The 26,862-nt window shown below is 30.6% G+C and overlaps 1 long non-coding RNA gene across 2 annotated transcripts; it reads left to right on the forward strand.

Annotated features, from left to right (window-relative positions):
* The first annotated feature begins 841 nt into the window (after window positions 1-841).
* On the forward strand, window positions 842-19,030 carry LOC145246110 (uncharacterized). 2 transcript variants are annotated; one of them, XR_013863094.1, is made up of 4 exons: window positions 842-1,132; window positions 8,825-8,919; window positions 15,712-17,709; window positions 18,435-19,030. It is a non-coding gene; the product is annotated as an uncharacterized LOC145246110 (long non-coding RNA). The 2 variants fall into 2 exon arrangements; XR_013863093.1 differs by lacking the exon at window positions 18,435-19,030 and having other exon boundaries at window positions 855-1,132; window positions 15,712-17,786.
* Window positions 19,031-26,862: the final 7,832 nt, after the last annotated feature.

A 26,862-nucleotide genomic window follows, 5' to 3' on the forward strand; every position in this document is an offset into this window, starting at 1 on the left:
TTTTTTTTTTAATAAAACCTTGGTCCTTGCTCCTTTAATTGAAAAAAAAAAAAAAATTAGGGCTTGAATTACTGCTGGTTATATTAGGTAAGTCACGCGTTTCCCTACATTTAAAGAGTTTTTTTTTTTTTTTTTTTTTTAACAAATAAATAATTTCGGTGCTAGTGCACTTACTGATCCGCGCTATTTTTTTAAATCGTATTTCCAAGTTTAATTAAAGTTTTATATGTTTTTTTTTTTTTTTTTTTTTTTTTAATCCAATTGTAAGGTTAGAATAGGTAGAAAACACTCTCCCCTCCCCATGTTAACAATGGCTTTTTAAATAACGTTATTATTTCAGCACGGATCTATAAGTGTAAGTGTACTAATACCATAATTTCAATTAAACATTTTTCCAATTAATGTAACATTGGATTTTTTTATTTATTTATTTTTTTTTTCGAAACATTTTTTTTTTTATTGAAGTAAAATTGTGTTATTCGAGAATAATAATGTTCGTTTCATTTTGTTTTCGAGTTTCCGATTCGATTTCTAAGTTTTATAGGCGGTGGACGATTTTTTTTTTTTTTTTTTTTTTTTTTTGCGGTGATTTGGTCAGGATATTTCGACATCGACGTTTACCTAAAATGTGTTATCCAGTTATCCACCGAGACAAAAATGGCGATGAATGGTGATTTTATTTTATTTATTTTTTATTTAAAATTCAAAATTCTAGTAGAAAATGTTTTATACTATTCTGAAAAATAAAGTTGCTTGAGAAATTTGTTTAAAAAAAAACAAACAACAATAACTTGGTTTTCTTCCTGTTTTTGGCCGTGCCTAGTTTATCTTTTATGATAAATAAAACTACAAATAATACAAAAAAAAAACAAAAAAAAAAACGGTTTCGTAACCGGAACATTATTTGTTCCATTCGAGGTTTTCGCCTGACACCGGTACGGCCGGATGTAGATCGCCCAATCTTCCAAATAGTGTCCATGAGAAAAGATCGGAAGTGATTACAAATTGTTTTATTAAATTTTCTTCATTTTTAATTTTCTGCGAACTAGTTGTTCCGGTCACCATTTTGCCTTCTATCCGTTTACTTGTACCAAAGTCATTTCTTTTTTTAAAGTATATTGTCAAAGAAAAAGTAAGTATTACGTGAATTTAGTTGTTTCTCTGGGTTTGTATTACTGTACACATAGATTCGAAAAAGTTGTCAAAAAACAAATATAGAACAAATAAATGTTATCAAAGGCAAGATAAGTTACTTTTCTACCTAACTGGATATATTTTTTGTGTTTTTATTCAGTGTAACATGTTTATTCAGCTCGAAAAACATGCAGTGTTTACCGATGTATTGGAAAATTCAAAATGGCAGCCGACTCTCTCTCAGAGAGGGTACGTTTGGGAAAAGGTATTATAAATAATAAACTAGACAAAATACTGTTAGAAATTCGCCCAATATATGTTACCGTGACATAAGTTGACATGTATTCGGTTGTTTTCTAACAGTATTTTGTCTAGTTTATTATTTATAATACCTTTTCCCAAACGTACCCTCTCTGAGAGAGAGTCGGCTGCCATTTTGAATTTTCCAATACATCGGTAAACACTACATGTTTTTCGAGCTGAATAAACATGTTACACTGAATAAAAACACAAAAAATATATCCAGTTAGGTAGAAAAGTAACTTATCTTGCCTTTGATAACATTTATTTGTTCTATATTTGTTTTTTGACAACTTTTTCGAATCTATGTGTACAGTAATACAAACCCATTATAATTTTTTTGTAGGTTTCCGATTACTTTTTGAGTGTATTTGAAAGATTAAGAACTAAACTTAATTTCCAAAATGAAAAAAAAAAATATTTGTACACGTGAAAAAAAAAAAGTTATAAAAAATGTTTTCATGGCGAGCTAACCAATTCAGCTAAATTTGGAAGTAAAATAAATTCATTGTAAAAATCCTTTAAAAAATAAATATTAGTTTTCTGGGTCTATTTCAAAGATAATTAGTAAAGTAAAATCTTAAGATATTGAATTAAATAAATAAATAAATAAAACACGTTGAAACCGAGTGTTTTTGCCGTCCACAAAACCACAACAAACCATACTTTTGGAAATACGGAATATATGGAGGCCCAAAATCTGAGATAGCCGAAAAGCTGTCTGAGAATGACGTGATGTAATTAAAAGGAAGGAGGGATGCTGCCCCTCCCCAGACGGGCATCCGTATATTTCTATTGTAAATGTTTGTATAAATTTTACCATTTTTTAATTTAATAATTTTTCTATGTTCTTGTTTTTAAATTAATTTTTTTTTTAAATTATGGCCAATATTATATAACAATTCTGTTACACCGAAAGTTTCACATTCTTGCGAGCAAGGAAATTATTAAAATCTTGCACATAAAAATTATGCAAAAACTGTAATTTGAAAAAAAAAGTAGAAATATTTTTACTATTATAATTTTTTTTGTGAAAATACTAAATAAACAATGCTTAATTCAATGGTAATATCGGTAGTTCGAGAACTTCATTTTTCTTCGAATTCATTAATATGGACTTTAGGGACTTTTTTCGTAATGTTCCTGTAAAAATTTCCTTTTTTTTTTTATTGTTACAAATTACGATCCTTTATTCATACGAAAAAAAGCAAACATAAATTCTTGCGTTTTTTATTTACTACTGAAAACCATAACTTTAGTATTTTTTGTTTAAAGAAAATAATGCATTTCCACTGAGATTTAAATAAAAATAATTAATTCATTATATTCCGTAATCATTATTTGATAAATACTGAAAATTTTATTAAAACTGGTGAATTTCCTGATCTTTTTGTGAATTTTTAAGTAAAGGGAGGGGTCAAAATGTTTATTCATTTTGAGTGTCGGCATTCATTTTGCCTGTACCTATAAACTATACTATTTTATTTGGGCTGTGTCTGAAACGTAACCAAAAATTCAATTGAGTATATTGCCGAAGAAATTGTCTTTAAAAGGACAATATTGCAATTACGGCAAAATTAATTTAATATCAATGAATACCAAATACATTTTGAAATGTAAGGAAATAAACCCAATGAAATAATTAGAAACAATTTGTTTCAATTAAATTGCTTTAAAAGTTATTCTTTTCATGGTAATTTTGTTAATCAGGCGAAACTATTCTAGTTTTTGTTATTTGTTTTGTAGATGACGTCCCATTCGGTCGCCATTGAACTGATTCTTGAAAAGTACTTATTAATATATTTTGCACTTGTTCATTTTAACGTCTCTGATTGTTTTATTTAGAGAAGAGTTCCGTCCGTACAAGAGAAGAGTCAACAAAGCTCTGTGACACCATGTTAAGAATGTCTTTGTAAATTTTCTTCAGAATGTTAAAAATTAAGTTAAACTCACCGGACTAGAGGAGGTTAGTGATCGGAGGAGGGTCGGGTTCATTTTGGACTAAACAAAACCAGTGACGTTTGTCTCTTGCTTATAGCTACTGCTGCTTCTGATGGAAGTGCTTGCATATGAATGACTGTTACTAACTATTGGGACAGGGTGTGCTTAGACAACGGAAACTTTCAGTGGACGTTATTTATTACCAATAATAAGAGAACAGATGCACAGGTTGGTCTCCAAGCCTTGTGCATCTTGACTCCTTGGAAGTCGTGATCTTGCAAATTTCGTACCCATTGTCCCCGGCTCTACTCTGATCTACCTACTTTCTTTTTGTGTTGGAGAATTTTCAACAGAATGTGAAACTGCACAAGTGCTTATATATTTGTCAGGTTATTTTTTTAACAAACATCTATTTTTTGCGGTTTTGTATTTATTTTTATTTCATTTATTTATTTTGACAACAGTCATCACATACTGGTAGGTACGTGCCGATGCTCAAAATGTATAAACATTTTGACCTTTCACTTTACTAAAAATTCACCAAAAAATCAGAAAATAAAACAATTTTAATAAAATTTTCAGTATTTATTAAATAATGGTCCAGAAATATAATGAACCAATTATTTTTATTTCAATCTTAGAGGAAATGTATTATTTTGTTTAAACAAAAAAACACCTTTACTAAAGTTATGGTTTTTAGTAGTAAAAAAGTGAATGAATTTATTTGTGCTTTTTTAATAAAAATAAAGCATAATAATAAAAAATGTAAAAATTAATCTTTTTCATGAGCATTACGAGAAAAGCCCCTAAAATCCATATTAATTAAATCAATCTAACTTGAAGAAAAATTAATTTCTCAAACTAATGATATCATTAAATTAAGAATTGTTTATTTCATATTTTCACACAAAAAATTATAATTGCAAAAAATATTCTCTTTTTTTTTTTCAAAGATTACATTTTTAGGCTAATTTTTATATTCTAATATTTTCCTTGCCTGAATGAATATATAATCTTCAGTGTAACATTTTTTTTTCATATAATCTTGAAAAATAATAAAATTGCAAAAATTTAAAAGCAGGAACACAGAAAAATAATTAAATTGAAAATTGTAAAAATTCTAGAAACCTTCACAATAGGAATGTATGTATGCACGGCTGGGAAAAAAAAATGAAAACCAGTCGGTTTTGTACTTCCTACCTCCCTCTAACTATCTGACATAATTTACAGACTGCTTTTTGACTTTCTGACATTTTGGGCTTCCATAGAATCCATGCTTGGACGACTTCATTTTGTTTTGCTTGAGTGAAGCTAGAATCTCAAGCTTGAGATCAAGCCATCGCTAGTTAAGCTATTTTTGTACTAACAAATGTTTTTTATTTAATTCAATCTTTACTTTACTTTACAAATTTATCTTTGAAATAGACCCAGAAAACTAATATTTATCTTTCAAAGGATTTTTACAATGAATTTATTTAGCTTCAAAATTTAGCTGAATTTGTCAGCTTCCGAATGTAGCCATGAAAACATTGTTCATAACATTTTTCATGTGTACAATTTTTTCCCCCTTTGGAATTTTACTGTAGGCTTTAATCTTTCAAATACCATCAAAAAGTAATTACAAACTTCTAAAAAAAAACTATGATAAATTTCTAGCATTATAGCCCGTACTTATATATTGTCCATTTGTAATTTGTTTTATGTCGAAAACAATTCAAATATAGTGTTTTACATCTGTTTCTGTTTTTTTTAACATTGTGATGAATCCAATAATGATATTAAAACAAAATAATCAGCTTTCGAATACCAATTCGAGGAAGAAAGTGTTTTAAATCTGTTTTATTTAACATTGCAATAAATGAATTAATACTATTCCTATTTACAATGCCTTCTCACGGGACAGAGTCGTTTCTTAATGTGTAGAAAAGAAACAAAAATTAAAAATTGTCTCAGTCTTGAAGGATTCTTCATCCACCGACAGAAAACAAGAAATCGAAGTGTAGCATCTGAAGAACAGATACTACACTTTGATCTTGGCCAAGAATATTAATAATATTCATCAAAAACATAAGTTTTACAGTTGTGCATTTTAATTTTGTTGAAATTTTCTTTTCATTCGGAAGTAGATTTTTTTAAACAAAAGAATTACTTGATGTTTTTAAAAATTACTTTTAGCAGTGGGTGAGGTTTCTGTTGTACAGCACAGGCGTATCTGGATCATTAAGTTTCACTATGGTTTTAATATGATGCCCAAAATTAGCCAATGCACCAATTCTATAATGTTAGCAAAGACACCATTGTTTTTTTTTATATAACATAGAATCAGAAGATTTAGTATGTTTTGTGGATTTCTTTTTAAAAAATAAACTAAACAGAACTAAAAATCTACTAACCAGGAGACACAAGCCATTTACATGTCAGGCATCCCATTCACATGAATGGACTATAGATTATGTCTATACGCTACTCTGACCAAATTTCGTCATATAGTGACTCTCCAGCCCCTTCACCCAAATGAACTTTTTAACCTTGAACTGCTGATGGTGGCATAACATCATCTTTATTCACCCGAACTTCGTAACCGTAAATGACATTGGCTGGCGTGGTCAAATATGACTCACGAGGGTCACAATGTACCAGCCTCTGGTATGGTACAGCATATCATAGTCACGTTTCACAGTACCTTCCTGGCCTAGACATATGTGCAACAAAATTTCAGGTTCACACCCTATTTGTCTGCAGATATCCTGAACTCCTTGCTACAAAAGGCTGTGTCATTATCCGTGATTAGGTCCTGTTGTGGGCAACAGCACGTCCGATTCATGAATCACACTTACCGAGTGCTGTATGCTACCTGCCTCTGATAAGCATAATCTATATTAGTTAAGAAATGGTAACCACTGTAGTCCATCCCCAACTGTTGCCAATCACAGCACATTTCTAATTTTCCCTTGTCACAATTGATTGGCCCTGATATCTCACCCCTTGTTCATTTTCCAAACAGTCCTGAGCCCAGTGTCCAACCTTGCCGCATCTGTAGCAATGAGTTCAAAATCTCTGGCAGCCTCTCATGTGACCCTTACCACTGTATGAGTAGAAAGTCACAGTCTAAGAATCGGTACACCATGAACGATTTACAGTACTTGAATAATTTTTTCAAAGAAACATGCAAGTTTTATCAGGTTAACAAGAAAGTTCTTGTGGTTTCTAACTTTTAAATTCAGATAAGCATATCTCAGCTCAAACAAAAATTTGTTCATCGAAATAAGCACCATTTCGATCCATACATTTTTACCGATGCAAAATAAGAGTATTTATGCCAGTAAATTGCATTCTGGTGGGGATCAAGTCGCTGAAGGAGGTTTTGATATCGCTAAGGTATTAGAAGCATTTCTCACGCAGAAAGTTTGTGCAATGCTTAAAAAAGTGGTAGTCAGTAGGTGAGACGTCTGGAGACTATGGTGACAGAGGCAGAGTTTCATAGCCCAATTTGTTCTACTTCTGCAGGGTCAATTTATCAACGTGCAATTGGGTTTTGTTGTGAAGGAGAATTGAACCTATTCTGTTGACTAAAGTTGGGTGTTGTTGTTGAAGTTTCTGATGCATTTCATTCATTTGTGAACAGTACTTCACCACCTTAATGTTTTCATCATTAAAAAACTGTAATTGATGAGATCAGTCGCAGACCACCAAGCATTCAGCATGACGTTCTTTTTGTGCAACTATGGCTTTGGGAAGTCTCATGGAGTTTTGTTGGTGTCTAACCAGTGAGCTGAGCATTGCCAATTGTAAACAACCTACTTTTCATTGCAAGTCACAAACCAGGAACTTTTATTCAGCAAGTAGATTTTATAAGAATCCTAGTTATACAATTTTAATAGTTTTAATCATCCACCTTGTTGAGATGTGCTTTAGTTGCTTATTATGAATTTCATTACAGAATACCCAGTAAATCAAACATGCTTTCAACATAAATGATTTTTGTATAATTAATTACAGTTTCTGTTGCTTTATATAAAACTAGCAGTTCAGCCTGGCTTTGCTCAGGCCTTATGTACTGTTCATAACTTCACGTGCATATGTATATATTAAAAAGTGGGAATATATACCATAATGCCTTTCTATAGAATAGTCTTTCTTAACTACCATAGAGTTGGTAAAGACCGCAGAGGTCCAATTTTTTTAAAGCTTTGACCCCTTAGCATTTGTTTTGGGCTCAAATCAAATTATAAAGTTAGATCCATGTCCAAGTAACCTATATCTAAAGTTTCAAGTGTTTAAACCCAAATTAGCAGAGGAGTTTGGTAGAGTTTTCAAAGGTCAAACTTGAACTCTGACCCCTTAACAGCCAAATTTCTGGTCAAAAACCGATTAAAAAGATTTTTCCAAAATGTCAATACCCCTTACATCAAATCTTGAGTCTGTAGACCGAAAATTGACAGTTATTTGGTAGTGAAATGTACACACACACAAAAACATTTTCACTTTTATAGTGATATAGATAATACAGAAAGCAAATTAAAAAAATGATTCTAAAAATTAAGTAAATTTAGAAGTTTTCCAGCCTCAGTCATTTCAAAATGGTGTTTGTAAATTTTTTGTTATTAATTCAATTCAAAGTAATGTTTCCTTTACACCATAAATATTAACAGTAATAAAATTAAAATAAATATTAACAGTAATAAAATTAAAATAAACTGACTTTTAAAATAAAATATGCATCAAATGCGCATTAAACCAAATCACAACATAATTGGTTTCAAGCGCATTTGATGCGTATTTTATTTTATTCAAATTAAAACGTTTCTGTATTGAATTCTCATTCTTTGACGTTATTCTCGCATTACCTGAACACAGTTCAAACAATTCAAAATACAACCGGTAGATACAATGCATGGCTCTATACAGACTCCTTTCTCCAAATTAACAACATGACAAGAAAGAAGAAAAAGAAAAAAAAACAAAGAACACATTGAAGATGAAGGCTACCTTCGAAATATATTTGTGATAAATTCAAACAAATAAAATATTTTCTTATTTTCCTAATATCACGTTGTGATTTGGTTTCAAGTGCATTTGATGCCTAGTTTATTTTATTCAAATTAAAACGTTTCTATATTGAACTCTCATTCTTTGACATAAAATAAATGTATTTTAAAATAATAAGTAGTATTGTCTAAGTAGTTCTCATTATTTATTTATTTATTTTACATATGAGGTTTCCTGCAGATCTTATTTTTCATCTTAAATTTCAGCATGACTTCCTTAAATTTACATCTAATCTTTTTAATTTGCAATTATCCTGGTTGTATTGTTATTTACATGTTCAGATCTGATAATTGATAAAGATGTCTGTACAAAAGTAAGCATTTTCTTAATTTGTTTCAAGAATATTTGTTTAATGATGAAATCACATATTAGTAAACTCTTCTCCCACTTCACTTCACAGCACCACCGACTGCAAAGGTTAGAAAAGAAAATGAAACTGCCCAACTACAAAGATCACTCAAACTATAGATGGGAAATTTCCATATAGTAAGCCAAGTAAGCCATTCTGTGTTTCTTTTCTTCATTCTAATTATTATTTTGTTGTTCAGTTCGACTGCACTTCCCCGTGATCTGATGATCACATAGATGACAACTTGGAGTTGGTCTTCTTTGTCTAACACTCCTTCAATGTTAAGATACTTCCTCCTCGGATGACTAGTGTCTGGAGAAGTGTTATTTGGCACAGACACAGCGTCTTCTTTAGAGTAATAACTGTAACGTGCATCCAGGAGATAAGCGCCCGCGTGTTTGCGTGTTGTGTGGGTACGTGGGAGAGACTGATGAGGGGAAAAGACTTACCTTGAGACCAGCTCAGCGTTGCCGACCAAAAATAGAAAAGAAAGACCAAGATGGCGGCCGCCGTCTTTTGTAAAGTATGATGTCTCGCAAAGTCACCCGAATTCTCGCAATATGCAAATTTAGCCGGCCTAGAACGACGATAAAAGCGGGTGGTGAGAAAGACGTGGGGAGAGCGACGATTGAGTTGGCCGGGGAATCGTGTGGCTGTTGCTTCTCGTGCCGTGTGAGGATATTTTACCGTTATTGGATTCCGTGCAGAACCGGTGTATAATGGTTATTGAATTGCTGCAACATTTATAACATCTTTTCCTGAACTTGCCGTGTTAAAGAGAGAGTCGGGCGCCATCTTGAATTTTTCCTTACACATTTTTGTTACTTCTGGTAAGTTCTGAATCCTCAAGTAAGCCATTCTGTGTTTCTTTTCTTCATTCTAATTTTTATTTTGTTGTTCAGTTCCACTACACTTCCCCGTGATCTGATGATCACATAGATGACAACTTGGAGTTGGTCTTCTTTGTCTAACACTCCTTAAATGTTAAGATACTTCCTCCCCAGATAACTTGTTTTCCTTGTTTCATTTAATCAATATTCAAAATATAACAAGGACAAATTATAGGAACTCCTTGTACTTTTGTTAATATTGTCTCTTTGTTTTGATTTACAGATTTAAACTAAAATAGTTTTCTAATTCAGAAAAGAAGGAAGAAAAATCTCTACATTTTAAGAGTTTTTCTTGTGGAAAAGATCAACGTAAGAAACAAAAATTAAAATTTGAATTCATTCAAATAAGCAAATCAAAATATATCTTAAACAAAATATTGCACATCGTAAATTCATAATATAAACTTATATTTATTTGCACATCATAAATTAAAAATATAAATGTATATTACCTCAAAATGATATCAAATGAAGACCTATTATAACCTAATTGTCATGATATATTTAATTCACGCTGAAAACTTTCCTTTCTTTTATGTTATTCTGTAGCAGAAATTTCGTGAAAACTATTGAATAATTCCACCCGCTATCTTTTGAAGCTTATAACTCCTCGAAAAATGTAATTCAAGCCCTAATGTTTTTGTTTTTTCAATTAAAGGAGAAAGGACCAAGTTTCATTAAAATAACAACAAAAAACGTGTTTTTTTTTTTAAAAAAAAAGGTTTTAAATGTCGGACTTTACAGATAAATTTCTAAAAAACTGTTCTTTTTTGCTTTAAATTAGAATATATTATTTATTGATCTTCTATCTTCAATTTGTGATATATAAAACTTTGGTACATAAATTAATTATTTACTTTTTAATAGACATTTGAAAATGGGGGGCGTGAATTAAAAAAAACGTTTGTCTAAAATATTATATTCAGTTTATTGCAAAGAGCATAAAATTTCACATTGACCCTGAAAATATCGTAAAAATAGAATCAATAGAAAAATTTTGATAGATTTTTAAAGTTTAAAAATTGAAAAATACTGAACTCATAACATTCAATTAATTTCATTACTATTTTTTTAAAAATATTTCTATTACTTTTTATACGACTTTAATAGTTTATTTTAGAAGTATAATCCATAAAGAAAATAAACAACCCACCTTTAAGAGAGAAATTACGAGCTTTTTATATTTTATTTGCAGTTTTGTGTTAGGGGTGTCAAAAATTCCTACAAAAATTCTGATACACCTAGTTATTCTGTAGTAACCTAATTGGATTGATGTCAACAAATAAAAATCTGCAACAACACAAAACAACTAATGATGTCATCTTATATAAAATTTGAAGGAAAAATTGTACAAAAAAATAAGAGCAATTACATTTGAAGATAAACACGTTTTTGATATGGTTTGTTTTTATTTCTAGTAAATTTTATATAACATTGCTTATAATGAATCCGAAAATAAAATAATGATGTAAAACAAATATCACATTTTTCCTTGTTTCATTTAATCAATATTAAAAATATAACAAGGACAAATAATAGAAACTCCTTGTACTTTTGTTAATATTATCTCTTTGTTTTTATTTACACATACAAACTAAAATGGTTTTCTACTGCAGAAAAGAAGGAAGAAAAATCTCTACATTTTAAGAGTTTTTCTTGTGGAAAAGATCAACGTAAGAAACAAAAATTATAATTTGAATTCACGCAAATAAGCAAATCAAAATATATCTTAAACAAAATATTGCACATCGTAAATTACAAATAAAAATGTATATTATCTCGAAATATCATCAAACGAAGATTTAACAACAAATGTTGCATAGATATAACAAGACAACTAGTTGTGTCACGATATATTTAATGCATGTTGAAATATTTTCTTTCTTTTATGTTAATCTGTAGTAACCTAATTGGATTGATGTCATTTTTTGTTACATTTTTACCAACAAATAAAAAAGTGCAATAACATAAAACAACTAATGATATTATCCTATATAGAATTTCAAAGAGCTAGTTTGCAAGTTCTGAAATTATATATATATATATAGACATAAGGCTACGCAGAGTCTTCTGCATTTCATACCTGTAAGGATTCATCAGGCTAACGAATCCTCATATTTTCAAAACTTAATATACATATATTCTTCATTTTTGTCTAACTTTTTATTGTGTTAATAAATGTACATGGATGACTTTATAGAAAAGAAGCCGTCGTTATAATCATATCTTTTTTTTTGTGTCATTGGAATCTTACACCCTATGTTAATTCAAGTACAATGAAAAAATAGATTTTACTTTTTTAGGTTATTACATGTAATCAACATGAAAAATCGTAGTTAGCAAATATAATGCACGCACATAAACGTTCTCAAAGAAAGAAAAAACAATGATTAACATGTATAAAAATTAAAAAAAATACTTTTCTACTAGAATTTGATAGAAAATGTAGTATTATTACAAAAAATAAAAGAACAGTCACATTTGAATACAAACATGTTTTTCATATAGTTCATTTTTATTTCTATTAAATTTTATATAACATTGCTTACAATGCATCTGGAAATGAAATGATGTAAAACAAATGTTACATTTTCCCTTGAAAAAGCTAGTTTCCCTTGTTTAAAGAATCCAATATCCAAAATAAAACGAGGACAAATAATAGAAAATCCTTGTAATTTTGTTAATATTCTCTTCGGTTTTTATTTACAAATTTAAACTAAAATGGTTTTCTAATTTAGAGAAGAAGGAAGAAAAATCCATACATTTTCAGAGTTTTCTAATCTTTGTGCAATGGTTTCTGCAAAACATACAGTAGTTTTACATCAGTTTTTCTCCTCGATGCATGTCTTAACAAATATATATTATGTATCTACTTAACATATATATTAATTATCTACATAACACTATATGTACTCACTTTCAGTATTTACTACAATGGAATTCAATATATAAGTAAAGTTAGTAAGTTCTGAAAATATATATGGACATTAAGCTACACAGAATTTTCTGCATTTCATACTCATAAGAATTCGTTAGGCGTATGAATGCTCATGTTTTTGAAACTTTATATATATATATATATATATATATATATATATATATATATTTTCTTTATATTATTTTATCTAACCATTTATCATGTTAGTTAATTAATGGGCATGGATAACTTTAAATAAGAGAAGCTATCATAATAATCATACATCTTTTTGTGTCATTGGAATCTTAAGCCCCATGTTAATTAAAGTAAAACGAAAAATTAGAATCTACTTTTTTTAGGTTATTACATATAATGAACATGAAAAATCTTGGTTGTAACAAATATAATGCATAAACACTAACATTCTCCAAGAAAGGAAAAGCATTTATTGTGTGGCTAAATGGGGGAGGGCAAATGCTGAACTTTGTCATTTTTTATGCCTCGTTCACTGTGCACCATGCATACTTCACTTGTTTGTTACATTCTCACCAACAAATAAAAAAGTGCAACAACACAAACAACTAATGATATCATCTATAAATATAAAAGCAAAAATATATGTTTGTATGTATGTTCGCTTTTTCTGTATGTCTACAAAAGGCTTTTTTCAGAGAAGCGGTCGGTTGCCTAACAACTTTTTAAAACTTTTTATATCACATATAAATCGTAATATCTCAGATTTAAAAACGAAGCTCACTTGTCTATTTAATTTGCTCGACTTTGGGAAGATAAATATTCAACATTTGTCGCTCGCTGCATGTGGGTTAGTCTTTTTCCTATAACATCTTGGGAAGCGTTCCCGCATTAAATGAAATACTATCCCACAGTCAAACTTGACCTCATTAACTCATTAAAACGGGCACCTGCCAAATCCAAGTAATTAAATAAATTCAAACGTGTTTCCGTTAGCATCTCACGGTGGGGCAATCGTTAACGTCGTACGTTTTTTGTTTTTTTTCACACTTTAATTTACAACCTTGCCTCAAGGATTCGGGTTCAATCCTCATACTTACCTACCAAAACATTTTTTTAACCCCCCCCCCACTCCCAGAGTTTCCACACACACCTCCAAACACCTGGGCAACGCCGGGTACTCCTCGTTAGTCTATAAATATAAAACTGAAAATGTGTGTATGTATTTATGTATGTTCACTTTTTGTGTATGTCTGTAAAAGGCTTTTTTCGCTGGACTTCTCGGTTGGCTCATTCCTTCGTAAAACATTTTATATTCTGTCTAAATGATAATATCTATGAGTTACGAACGAGGGTTGCGTGTGTATTAAATTTGCCCGACTTTCACGCGCTATTTTTTCCAGAATTTAAGATCTCTGCATGTATCCTTCGCATGTATCCTTCGCTTTTCAGTATAAAAAAAGCGAAACTAGATTCGAATCGGCACTTCCTGGTGGTCTCCGGAAAGCGATGTAAACGTTTGGTCAATGTCGACTTTTTAGCATTATATCAAACAATTGCTTTCATCGGGACACTCCCCTAACAAACGGGGAGCTGGTTTTCCCCAAAGTTGGGTACAAGTAAACAAACCGAGTTATTGACCTCATTAAAAACTGTCCCGCAGAAAATGTTAACTGCTGAATAGTTATTGCTTATCGACGTCATAATGCTCACACAAAATGTTAACTCTACGACTTCCACTTGACGTCATTTAGTGCGGGCACCTGTCAATTCTCTTAATTAAATAAATTCGAACTTCTTTCAGTAACTCATTCTTGCTGGCCAATCGGTTAATGTGTCATATTTTTTTCACATTTTATTTTCCAACTTCGCCTCAGGACTTCTGACTTGATTCTACCTAATTACCAAAACATTTTTTACCCCCCCCCCTGTTTCTTTTTAATTTAAGAGCACATACACCTCGAAACACCCGGGCAATGCCGGGTATCTCCGCTAGTCCTATATAGAATTTGAAAGAGCTAGTTAGTAAGTTCTAAATATATACACACACACACACATATATATATATATATATATATATATATATAGGCATTAAGCTACAGTTTTCTGCATTTCATACCTGTAAAGGATTTGCCAGCCTGATGAATCCGCATATTTTCGAAACTACTATACATATATATTCTTTATTTTTATCTAACCATTTATTGTCTTAATAAATGTACATGGATGACTTAATAGAAAAGAAGCCATCGTTATAATCATATTATTTTTTGTGTTATTGGAATTTTACACCCTATGCTAATTAAAGTAAAATGAAAAAATAGATTCTACTTTTTAAGGTTATTACATGTAACCACCATGAAAAATCGTAGTTATAGCAAATACATGCACATAAACACTCTCCAAAAAAGAAAAGTAAATAGTCAATGAGGAACTTGTATAAAAAATATTTTTCTACTCATGTATATAGAATTCGAAAGAAAATACACTATTATTACAAAAAATAAAAGAACAGTCACATTTGAATACAAACATGTGTTTCATATAGTTCGTTGTCATTTCTATTAAATTTTATATAACACTAGCAGGGGTGCCCGGCGTTGCTCGGGTGTTTGGAGGTGTATGCTGTGCATAAAAAGCAAAAAAACAAAAAAAAATGGTTAATTTTTTAAAACTTTGACCCCTATTATGACCCCTTAAAATTTATAGTTTCGGGCTCAAATCACTTTATTAAGTTAGATCCAGGTTCAAGGAACCTATATCTAAAATTTCAAGTGTCTAGACCCAAAATTGTCGGAGGAGTTTGGTAGAGTTCTTAAAGGTCAAATCGTTGAAATTTGACCCCTTAGCAGCCAAATTTCTGGCTGACACCCGTCACATCGATTTTCCCAAATCTCAGTACCCGGTATTTCAAATTTCGAATCTATAGACTAAAAATTGACAGAGTTATTGCGTAGGGAAATGTACACAGACAGACAGACACGTTCACTTTTATAGATATATAGATTACTTACAGTGCATCTGGAAATGAAATAATGATGTAAAACAAATGTCACATTTTCCCTGGTTTCATTTAATCAATAACCAAAATAAAACGAGGACAAACAATAGAAAATTCTTGTACTTTTGTTAATATTATCTCTTTATTTTATTTACAGATTCAAACTCTCATAGAAAGTGGTTTTCAAATTCAGACAGAAAGGAAGAAAAATCTGTTATAAGATTTTTTTTGGGAAAAAACAAATTTAGAAAGAACTTATCTATCAATACAAAGTCAGTGGATTTATGTGCAAATACACACAATGCTGTTGCCAAATTTGTGGAGCTGGATATTATTACAGTTATGTTTTAAGAGTTTTTCTTTTGGAAAAAATTACATTTAGAAAGAACTTGTATATCAGTAAAAGTCAGTGGATTTATATTTAATTTTGGAACCTGTTGTAAATGTTAAAATATTTTTCAAACATCAAAATGCAAACACACATAGAAAAGAAACGATATTCGTGTAGTATTTGTGGCTCCACATTTTCACAGAACACTAATCTACAAAAGCATGTCCAATCACATACAAAAGAAAAACAATATTCTTGTCAAGTTTGTAGATCCTCATTTACACGTAAATCATATATGAAAGCCCACATGCAGACACACACAGGAATAAAACCACATTCTTGCCAAATTTGTGGAGCTGCATATTATTACAGTTATCTTCTGAAACGTCATATTCGAACACACACAGGAGAGAAACCATATTCCTGTAAAATGTGTGGTTGGAAATTTTCAACAAATTCTAATCTAAAATATCATTTACGAACACACACCGGAGAGAAGCCATATTCTTGTAAGGTTTGTGGTTTGATGTTTTCAACAAATTTTAATCTAAAGGTTCACATGCGAACACACACAGGAGAGAAACCATATTCTTGTGAAGTATGCAGTTGTAAATTTTCAACAAATTCTACTCTAAAAGTTCATATGCGAACACACACAGGAGAAAAACCCTATTCTTGTAATATATGTGATTCTAAATTTTCCATCACTTCTTCTCTAAAAACCCACATGCTTAAACACACAGGAGAGAAACACTGTATTTGTGAGGTGTGTGGTTCTAAATTTGCAAGAAATTCTGATCTAAAAAAACACATGCGATCACATACAGGAGAGAAGCCATATTTCTGCAAGGTGTGTGGTTCTAGGTTTAGAACAAATTCTACGCTAAAAATTCATATGCGAACGCATACAGGAGAGAAACCATATTCTTGTGATGTTTGTGATATCAAATTTTCAACAAATTCTCATAAAAAAATTCACATGCGAACGCACACAGGAGAGAAACCGTATTCTTGTGAAATTTGTTTATCTGCATTTTCAAACAAGTATTACCTAAAATACCACATGCGAAAACACACAGGAGAGAAACCATGTACTTGTGCTCTCTGTCCGTCAGCATTTTCACATAGCTCTCAACTTAAAAAACATATGCAAACACATACATAAGAGAAATCTTATTCCAGTAAGATATCTGGATTTGCATTCTTTAGTTTGTACATCGACATTTCTAGCAAACTGTCATTAAAACTAAGTGCATTCGTTTAGACGCCATCAACAATTTCAACAAATGCTCAAGAGTCATTCCCAAGTGATGAGATACCATCCATATATTTGTACGGCCACAATGTCAGGTGTAGTAAAAAATTATACAATGTATTTCTCTTTGCTATATGCACACCTACATGTGTGTTGAACTAGAATGTCTCATGATTTTATTTATGAAATGTAATAATTCGCATATATAGAACAATGATATTAGCAGAAACAACTAAATCTATATGCTGACTTTTCACGGTAAATTTTGTAATATATATGCATTTTTATTTGAACTTTATGTACAAAAGGTAAACACATTAATTTTTTACAGTTAAAAATCATTGTTTTGTTGTTGTGATAGACATAGAGAAGACCTACCTCAGAAACGGGCAAGAATCTGTCCAGTGAGACATCGCTCTGGTTCACAGCAGCTCCCTCAGAAGGTGACTCTGATATCAGTAGCCTCCCAGCGGAAGTGGTATTTTCAACTCCCAGTCCGCGGACGAATGCTTAAGCGAAGAAAAGGAATGCATTGTATTTTTATCTGAACTTTACTATATGTACGAAAGGTAAACAAAAAACATTGTTCTACCGTTGCCTTTTGCTGTAATAATAAACAATATATTTCTTCACTAAAGTTCACAAATCTTTGAGTCTTTTTTACTCAATAAAACATTTGTTCTATTTGAAAACATTTTATTTAATATACACATGCTATGCTTATTAAATTAGTCTGCCTCGTTAAATATTTTCTCCCAAATCTAACACATCTACTTCATATCCATATTTGAATATTGTTACATGTTTTTAAGAAAATTAATTTGTCTATTGCATTCAATGGTCTTTTTGATGACATACTTAGCTTATAAATATAAAAACTCATTTTTTGCAATCTATATATATTTGTATTATAAATATAAAAATCATTTTGTACAATCTATTGTATTATTGTTGTATTTTTGTTAAATAGCTTATAAATATAAAAATCAATTATCTATTTTGTGCAATCTATGTATTTCTCTTTGCTATCTACACACCTACATGTGTGTTGAACTAGAATTTCTCATTATTTATTAGCTTGATTTTATTTGTTTATGAAATGTAATAATTCGCATATATTGAACAATGATATTAGAAGAAACAACTAAATCTATATGCTGACTTTTCACAGTAAATTTTATAATATATATGCATTTTTATTTGAACTTTACTATATGTACAAAAGGTAAACACATTAATTTTTTATTGTTAAAAAATCATTGTTTTGTTGTTGTGATAATAATCATTGTTTTAGGACCTACCTCAGAAACGGGCAAGAATCTGTCCAGTGAGACATCGCTCTAGTTCACAGCAGCTCCATCAGAAGATGACTATGATGTCAGTAGCCTCCCAGCGGAAGCGTTATTCTTCAACTCCTAATCTGCGGACTAGAGCTTAAGCGAAGAAGAGGCATGCATTGTTCCCCTTCGGAGAAGCACCTGGCGACGGCGATCATCACCTCATTGCCATTTCTGTGATCATGAGATCAGGACGGAGTGTGATAGACGTAGAGAGGACCTACCTCAGAAACGGGTAAGAATCTGTTTCGGCAGCAAGCTGAAAGACAGAAAAAGAAAAAAAGAGGCCCAAGATGGCGGCTGTTGTCTTTTGAGTCAAAAACTATACAATATATTTCCCTTTAATATCTACACTATCTACAATATCTAGGTGTGTTAAATTAGAATGTGTCTCCTTATTCATTAACTTCATTTTATTTGTTCATGAAATGTAATAAATTTGTGTATATACAACAATACATACTTAAAAGGAACAACTCCCGCCTCGCTAAACTTTCACGAGAAACACTTGTCTAGCTGAAAACACTATCAATAATTTCCACCACTCTAAAAATAGATTCCATGAACAAAGTTTCTTTCTTAGAACTGCACGCCCGTAGAACTATCTTCAGTTTGCCTGCTTTCCAGCTGTCTACAATACGTTTGTTTTCGAGTCCAACATAAACAAGTTCTTGATGAGCCGTTCCACTTAAGTTAACAAATTTACTGAATTCCCATTACTAACGATTACTATATTGTCCAGTTGACTACTGTACACTCTTAAACCCTTATCCTCGCGTGTCCTCTGGGCCTTGATAAGTGGTGATGCCTATGCACAAAAAAAAATCTATATGCTGACTTTTAACAGTAAATTTTGTCATGTGTATTTTTATCTGAACTTTTCTATACGTATAAAAAGTAAACACTAATTAATTTTGAGGTTTTTACAGTTAAAAATCGTTGAATGGAAATAAAGGATTCTTTTGTTGATTTTTGTTGTAATAAACACAAATTATATTTCTTCACAAACCGTTATTTTTTTTTTACTGAATAAAACATTTATTCTATTTGAAAACATTAAATGATCCTTTCCCCCTAAATCTTAAACATCTATTTCATGCCCATATTTTAATAACTGGAACTAACACCAGGCCATGATCAGTGTCCACCTCCATTCGAATGCTCTAATCTGAAACCGTCTCTCTTTAACTATTGGACATTGGCTGTTCTAGGATGCCTCTGACGGATATTGATGGCCTCATAGTCTGTCGGTCTCATCCTTTGGGTGTGTTAGGATTGGGATATACCCATCAGTAAAGAAATAACGTGTTCAATAACTCCGACCGTAATTAATTATAACCAAATACCGAATTACAAAACTATGCAAGAAACGTTTATTCATATAAGCAAGATAATATGAAAACATTTGTTGATGTACACGAACAGGTGGAGATAAACTGCAAGTTTCATTGTGTAAAAATGTGTGTAACTGAATGTTTATAAAAGTTCAATACTATCGTTGAATTTTATGAATAATTGATTGTTCTTGATAAGACATTATGCTCAATTGTTTTTGGTTGGTATTAAAGTTTGTGAAGGATTAATTGCCTTACATCGTAAGTCTGTTTGCTGCTCTCCGAGTGCATGCTTATGGAGCATGCAGGGTTATACGTATGGACTGCTTGAGTGCTTGATGGCAAACGAGAGAGAGAAAGAAGAGAAGCAAATGGAAGGCTATGTCAGAGGTTACAGGAAATGCACGCATATTAATTAGTCCTGTCATGTTTGTGCGTGCCCCAGTCCATGCATGTGTGTGCTACTGCACACAACTTGTTCTGCATCTGTGTGTTTGGTCTAGAAAAAACAAATTTGGCAGGTGTAAATGTTTCACTATAAGTGCAGTGCATTGTGCATAGTCAGAAGTTTCCTGGTCTTCTGATCTACATGCCTCAGATTTTCTTTGATCCAACCTATAAATGATCCAGACTATATTATTAGTGATACTGCCCATGTGTTTATACCCTGAATTAGGTTTCTACAATATAGTTTACTTTCTAGGAGTTTTCTTGTTCTGTTGAAATTTTTAATAGAGAAATAATTTTTATTTATTTTTTTATTTATACACATTCAACATCGCGGCATTCCTTGACCAGCAAGTCACTTCCATCATCATCAGCAGCAGCATCGGTATAGTTCCCTTTCTAGCAGTCAGCTCCACTCCTACCCTCTGGAGGGTAGGAGTGGAGCCGACTGCTAGAAGGAAACAGCTGTGTGTTGAGGAGTTCTTTTCTGTAAAGAACAAAAATCAATTTCGCCGACGAGACGAGCAGAATATCGCCCATCCTTCCATCATACAAGAATTTACCTCGTATTTGTACACATAAAGCCTACCAAAGCGGCTTTATGGTCTTCTTTCCGCTTTGAATTAAAAGGCACCTGAGCCTTCACAAAAGGGAAATACTTCTTTCTCCCATTTTAGGTCAAAGAAACTTTTTGTTTGTGATTGCTTTCGGAAAAAAAAGAACATTTTGTTTAAGAAAGACTGAACATTTTGTTAAAAGGACTGAATTCAAAACAGGGATTGTTTTCCGTTTTGTATATGTTCTTTTCTTTCAGCCTTTCTTGCAAGTAAGGATTGACGTCTTTTTTTTTTGTATTTTTTTATACGTATTTTTAAATGTTTCTTAAGAGTTTTTTCTTTTTTTTAACCCCAGCTTTGGGAAATGAAGGCAATCGATAACTTTTTGTTTTAATAAACTTGGATCATTTTAAACATATTCGGGTCTGTATTTCTTTGCTTATTTCCATTAGTTACTCATTTCCGAGAAATTTGCCCTAAATGCTTTTTTTTTCCTTTTTTTTTTTTTTTTTTCTTTCCTTTTGTGTTACCATGAAAAACGAATTTTGGTGACGAACCCAAAATTCCGTCAGTTCTTTTCGGTATTCCTTTTTATTTTTCTGTTGCGTTTTTGTTACATTGATGGTGCCTACTTCCAAAACTTACAAATATTTGTAGGGGTCATGTTCACAGAGTGCCCTCATATCCGCTTAATTATTATTATTATTATTATTATTATTATTATTATTATTATTATCATTATTATTATTATTATCATTATTATTATTATTATCATTATTATTATTATTATTATTATTATTATTATTGGCTGACAAGGAGCTTTCAAAGATCCCTCCTACAAAACAGTCTGTGGTGTTCTTTGTAAGCTGAGTGACAAGTCTCCCGAGATTTCCAGTACTCTCCATCTCTTCTGATAACATTTGCAAATAAATTTGCGTTATCGCAACAGCTGCTTTCCAGTGATTTCTCACTGGCAGCGGCCATTGGTCTTCACTGGAATTTGAGTGGCAATAAACCTCCCCAAGGTCCCAGTTCTATTCGCACTTGTTCAGCGGAGGTCTGGTCGGTGCTCTTTTCTTGGTCTTTTTATTCTCTTTGACCCTTCTCAGCTATTTGGTATCACTCTTTTGGGGAGTAATGGGGTTATGGAAAGAGGATGGGGAGGGCATAGAGAACTTATAGATGTGCTGATTTAATGTTCTTGGTTCCATATAACACTTCTTTATGTCTTGCCTTTGTTGATCCTACATCCCGTGATTCCCAAGAGGTGTCAATAGTAGCATATCATTCAAAATAAACATAGCGTCAAGTTTTTTCCCTGATAAAATGTGTCATAATATTTGATTATTTTTTTAATAAAAAAAGACTACTTGATCGATTTACGTGATTTGGGGTAAATGACATCTTCGTGTGGTGACAGACATACATCATAAAGATTTTTATTGAAAAAAAATTTTTTTTTTAGACCCAATTGTAGACAAGCATCATTTTTTTTTTTTAAATAAAATAATAGAATTTTATCTTTTTGGAGATTAGAATTAAGGCTATGGTTAAGGTTATGATAAGTTTAGTGTTTGGTTTTGAATGTAATGTTTTCTTTCCTTCTCTGTGGCAGGCAACACATTCAGCGATTGTAAGAAATCGAAGAATTTTGTCATATTTCTTAAGAAATTCTGGAAAATTCAAGTCATTAATATTCATTATCAGTGTTATGGTGCTGGTCTAATGTGAGATTTTAGCCGCATTTTTGCATTGTGAAAGACTAGCTCTGCGCGAGCCATTTCTAGTCTCACACAAAAACATGCGTTCACATTTCAAGCTATATTACTTGTCATATACATACGTACACACAAACATATGCGCCCACGTCCACACACGTACATATATTCACGTTCGTGTACATACACTCAGATTCACGTGCATACTCACACACACACAACGTCACTTCCCCTTTCAAAGGAAATCCACACATGCGCAAAAGACCACCGGAAACAAGTATAAAAGCAAGAGCAATAAGCAGCATCTTCCTTTTCCATCTCACCTTCCGATGTGAGCGGTCGGCGCACCAGCCACCGCCATTTCGGCACGTGCACGCACGCGCGTACCTCACGCCACTTGCTACTATGTGGGACAAAATGCTAACAGACCGTACGTACACTTTATACGCTTTCTCTCTCCATGAACTGAATTGACATTCTCATTCTTTCTCTCTCTATCTACTACTTGTGCCAGAGAACACCACCACGTAACTGACGGCTAACATGGCGCACAGTTTAACTGATGTCAGCCCTCTATCTTTTTCTTTGTCTACACGCTAGACTATCATTCCCATTTTCCACTACATCACTCACTTCTCTTCCAACGCGCGAACAAACGATAGTGACCCGAACATGAGATGAACACACATTCCCTTTTTCCTTCTAAACTACCAATCCAGCAACAAACGATAGTTACACCCGCGCGGACATGAGCACTTGTCATATCTAAAACATTCATTCTTTCACCAGTAAATAAACAACGTTTATCTTATCCATCAATTGAGTTTTTGTTTCCTTCCATTCCATTCGTTTCATTATTTTTTTTTTTGTAACAGGATTAAGATTTATATATCCTAGTCCCCTACAGCTCTACTAGAAAGCTGCGACCGATGTCACACAAAAATATTCCCCTGTTATCGACGGACGAATTTGGGTTCGCGATGAAGTATAATTAAAAACTGAATAATGTTTACTTTTTACAATTTATACGTTTTTATTCACATTTTTTGAAAACTTTAAATTCACTTCGCGATAAATGTGCATAAAACCAGACCCTAAGTTTCAAAGATGGCGACAGGTCTTTAGAGAGTTCAGTTAATGCTTTTCGGGCACTCCCTATTAAAATAAATATTACAACACAAGCTACTGAATAAACGAACAAACGACTTTGTAAAACTTGCAAAGAAAAGGTTTATTGAAGCAACGGCATGATGCCATTTAGATATAGCTAGGACAGAACTCGTCTGCCTTTGCCCGGTAGTTAATCCCAAGTGGGAATTGTAGATACCGGTGTAGGCAGAGAGAGAGAGAGAGAGAGAGAGAGAGAGAGAGAGTGAGGAAACAGGTCCGCTCTCTTTGACGTCTTGCTAGAAAAGGGTAGAGTTTTTCTCGTCTGGGACGAAAGCAGTTATAGTTCCTTAAGGGGGTAAAGAAATCCCTGCGCTATGCCACTGATTGGTCAGTATGTGCCATATCGCAGTCAGGGGAGGCACTGACGCACAAGAAAAGAGTTCTATTTGTTTCTGCTACAGGTCTGTCAATTGAGGACTGGAAACATAAAATGGGTACAATGCTTCCGTTATTCTTCAAAACCGATTAATTTTAAATAATCCATTTTTGTTAATATATTTTTGTTCTAACATATTTACGTTTTTTGGGTTTTTTTTTAATATAGTTACGTTTCTTTTTTAAATGTGCAATATTTAAATATACTTTATTTACATATACTTTATTTAAATATACTTTATTTACATATATTTTATTTACATATACTTTATTTACATATACTTTATTTAAATACATTTTATTTACATATACTTTATTTACATATACTTTATTTACATATACTTTATTTAAATATACTTTATTTACATATACTTTATTTACATATACTTTATTTACATATACTTTATTTAAATATACTTTATTTACATATACTTTATTTAAATATACTTTATTTACATATACTTTATTTAAATATACTTTATTTAAATATATTTATTTAAATATATTTATTTACATATACTTTATTTACATATACTTTATTTACATATACTTTATTTACATATACTTTATTTACATATAATTTATTTACATATACTTTATTTACATATACTTTATTTAAATATACTTTATTTACATATACTTTATTTACATATACTTTATTTACATATACTTTATTTACATATACTTTATTTAAATACATTTTATTTACATATACTTTATTTAAATATACTTTATTCATATATATTTTATTTACATATACTTTATTTAAATATATTTTATTTACATATACTTTATTTAAATATACTTTATTTAAATATACTTTATTTACATATACTTTATTATATATAATTTATTTACATATACTTTATTTACATATACTTTATTCATATATATTTTATTTAAATATACTTTATTTAAATATACTTTATTTACATATACTTTATTTACATATACTTTATTTACATATACTTTATTTACATATACTTTATTTACATATACTTTATTTACATATACTTTATTTAAATATACTTTATTTAAGTATACTTTATTTACATATACTTTATTTACATATACTTTATTTAAATATACTTTATTTAAATATACTTTATTTAAGTATACTTTATTTACATATACTTTATTTACATATACTTTATTTACATATACTTTATTTACATATACTTTATTTACATATACTTTATTTACATATACTTTATTTAAATATACTTTATTTAAGTATACTTTATTTACATATACTTTATTTACATATACTTTATTTACATATACTTTATTTACATATACTTTATTTACATATACTTTATTTACATATACTTTATTTAAATATACTTTATTTAAGTATACTTTATTTACATATACTTTATTTAAATATACTTTATTCATATATATTTTATTTACATATACTTTATTTAAATATACTTTATTTGCATATACTTTATTTACATATACTTTATTCATATATATTTTAGTTACATATACTTTATTTAAATATATTTTATTTATATATACTTTATTTACATATATACTTTATTTACATATATTTTACTTACATATACTTTATTTAAATATACTTTATTTGAATATACTTTATTTACATATACTTTATTTACATATACCTTATTCATATATATTTTATTTACATATACTTTATTTAAATATACTTTATTTTTATATACTTTATTTAAATATACTTTATTTACATATACTTTATTTACATATACTTTATTTAAATATACTTTATTTTTATATACTCTATTTACATATACTTTATTTAAATACATTTTATTTACATATACTTTATTTACATATACTTTATTTACATATACTTTATTTACATATACTTTATTTCTGTATACTTTATTTAAATATACTTTATTTACATACACTTTATTTACATACACTTTATTTACATATACTTTATTTAAATATACTTTATTTACATACACTTTATTTACATACACTTTATTTACATATACTTTATTTAAACATGTGCAGTCTATTACGATCGTTTCCGACCCTTTTTGCATATAGTCATTGCTTTTACTTTTAACCTGTGGGTTTGTGGTGGTAGTGAAACTAAGAAAATGTATTTTTTTATCATTACGTGTTTTAACGTCAGAGCTATTCATCTAGAACTCTTGCCCGATATTGCTCTACTAATTATTCGACATCCCAAATTATTCATTGGAAAATATTCTTATTTTTTAGTATGTTTATGCTGGTTATCTCCCTTAGATTTGAGTTTCTGTCGCTTATTATTTTTTATTAATTGAGTTTCTGGCGCCTATTATTTTTTATTAATTAAGTAATTTATTTATTTATTTATCCATTCATTTTACATATAATCATTCTTGGCTTTCCGAAGATTCTGGTTTTGTCTTTCCTAAGATTCTTTAATCTGTTTGGTGTTCCTACACACTCTGATAGTGTCTTGTTCTTTTCTCGCAGGTTGTGACTTGGTAAGAAAGGTATGTTTATCTGAGGAACCCAGAAGAAATCTTGATACTTGTAATATCAAACACCATACTACTCCGCATGATTTGGAGCGTTGTGGGAAAAGTTGATTTAGACGCTTAAGAATTGTTTATTTAAGGTCATAGGTCGTAATAAATTGGATTATTTTCAGTTATTTACTGTTTTGTCAGATTTTCAGAAGTCAATCAACGATGGACCATTAACTTATCGTTGTTCCGATGATTCCAGTTTGGAAGTGATTGCCCCTAGTGCATTTATTCAACCCTTCTATGGAAATGCGGTATTTTTAAATCT

The sequence above is a fragment of the Euprymna scolopes genome, chromosome 23 (assembly GCF_053919585.1).
Source record: "Euprymna scolopes isolate OS-2025 chromosome 23, ASM5391958v1, whole genome shotgun sequence".
Lineage (NCBI taxonomy): Eukaryota > Metazoa > Mollusca > Cephalopoda > Sepiida > Sepiolidae > Euprymna > Euprymna scolopes.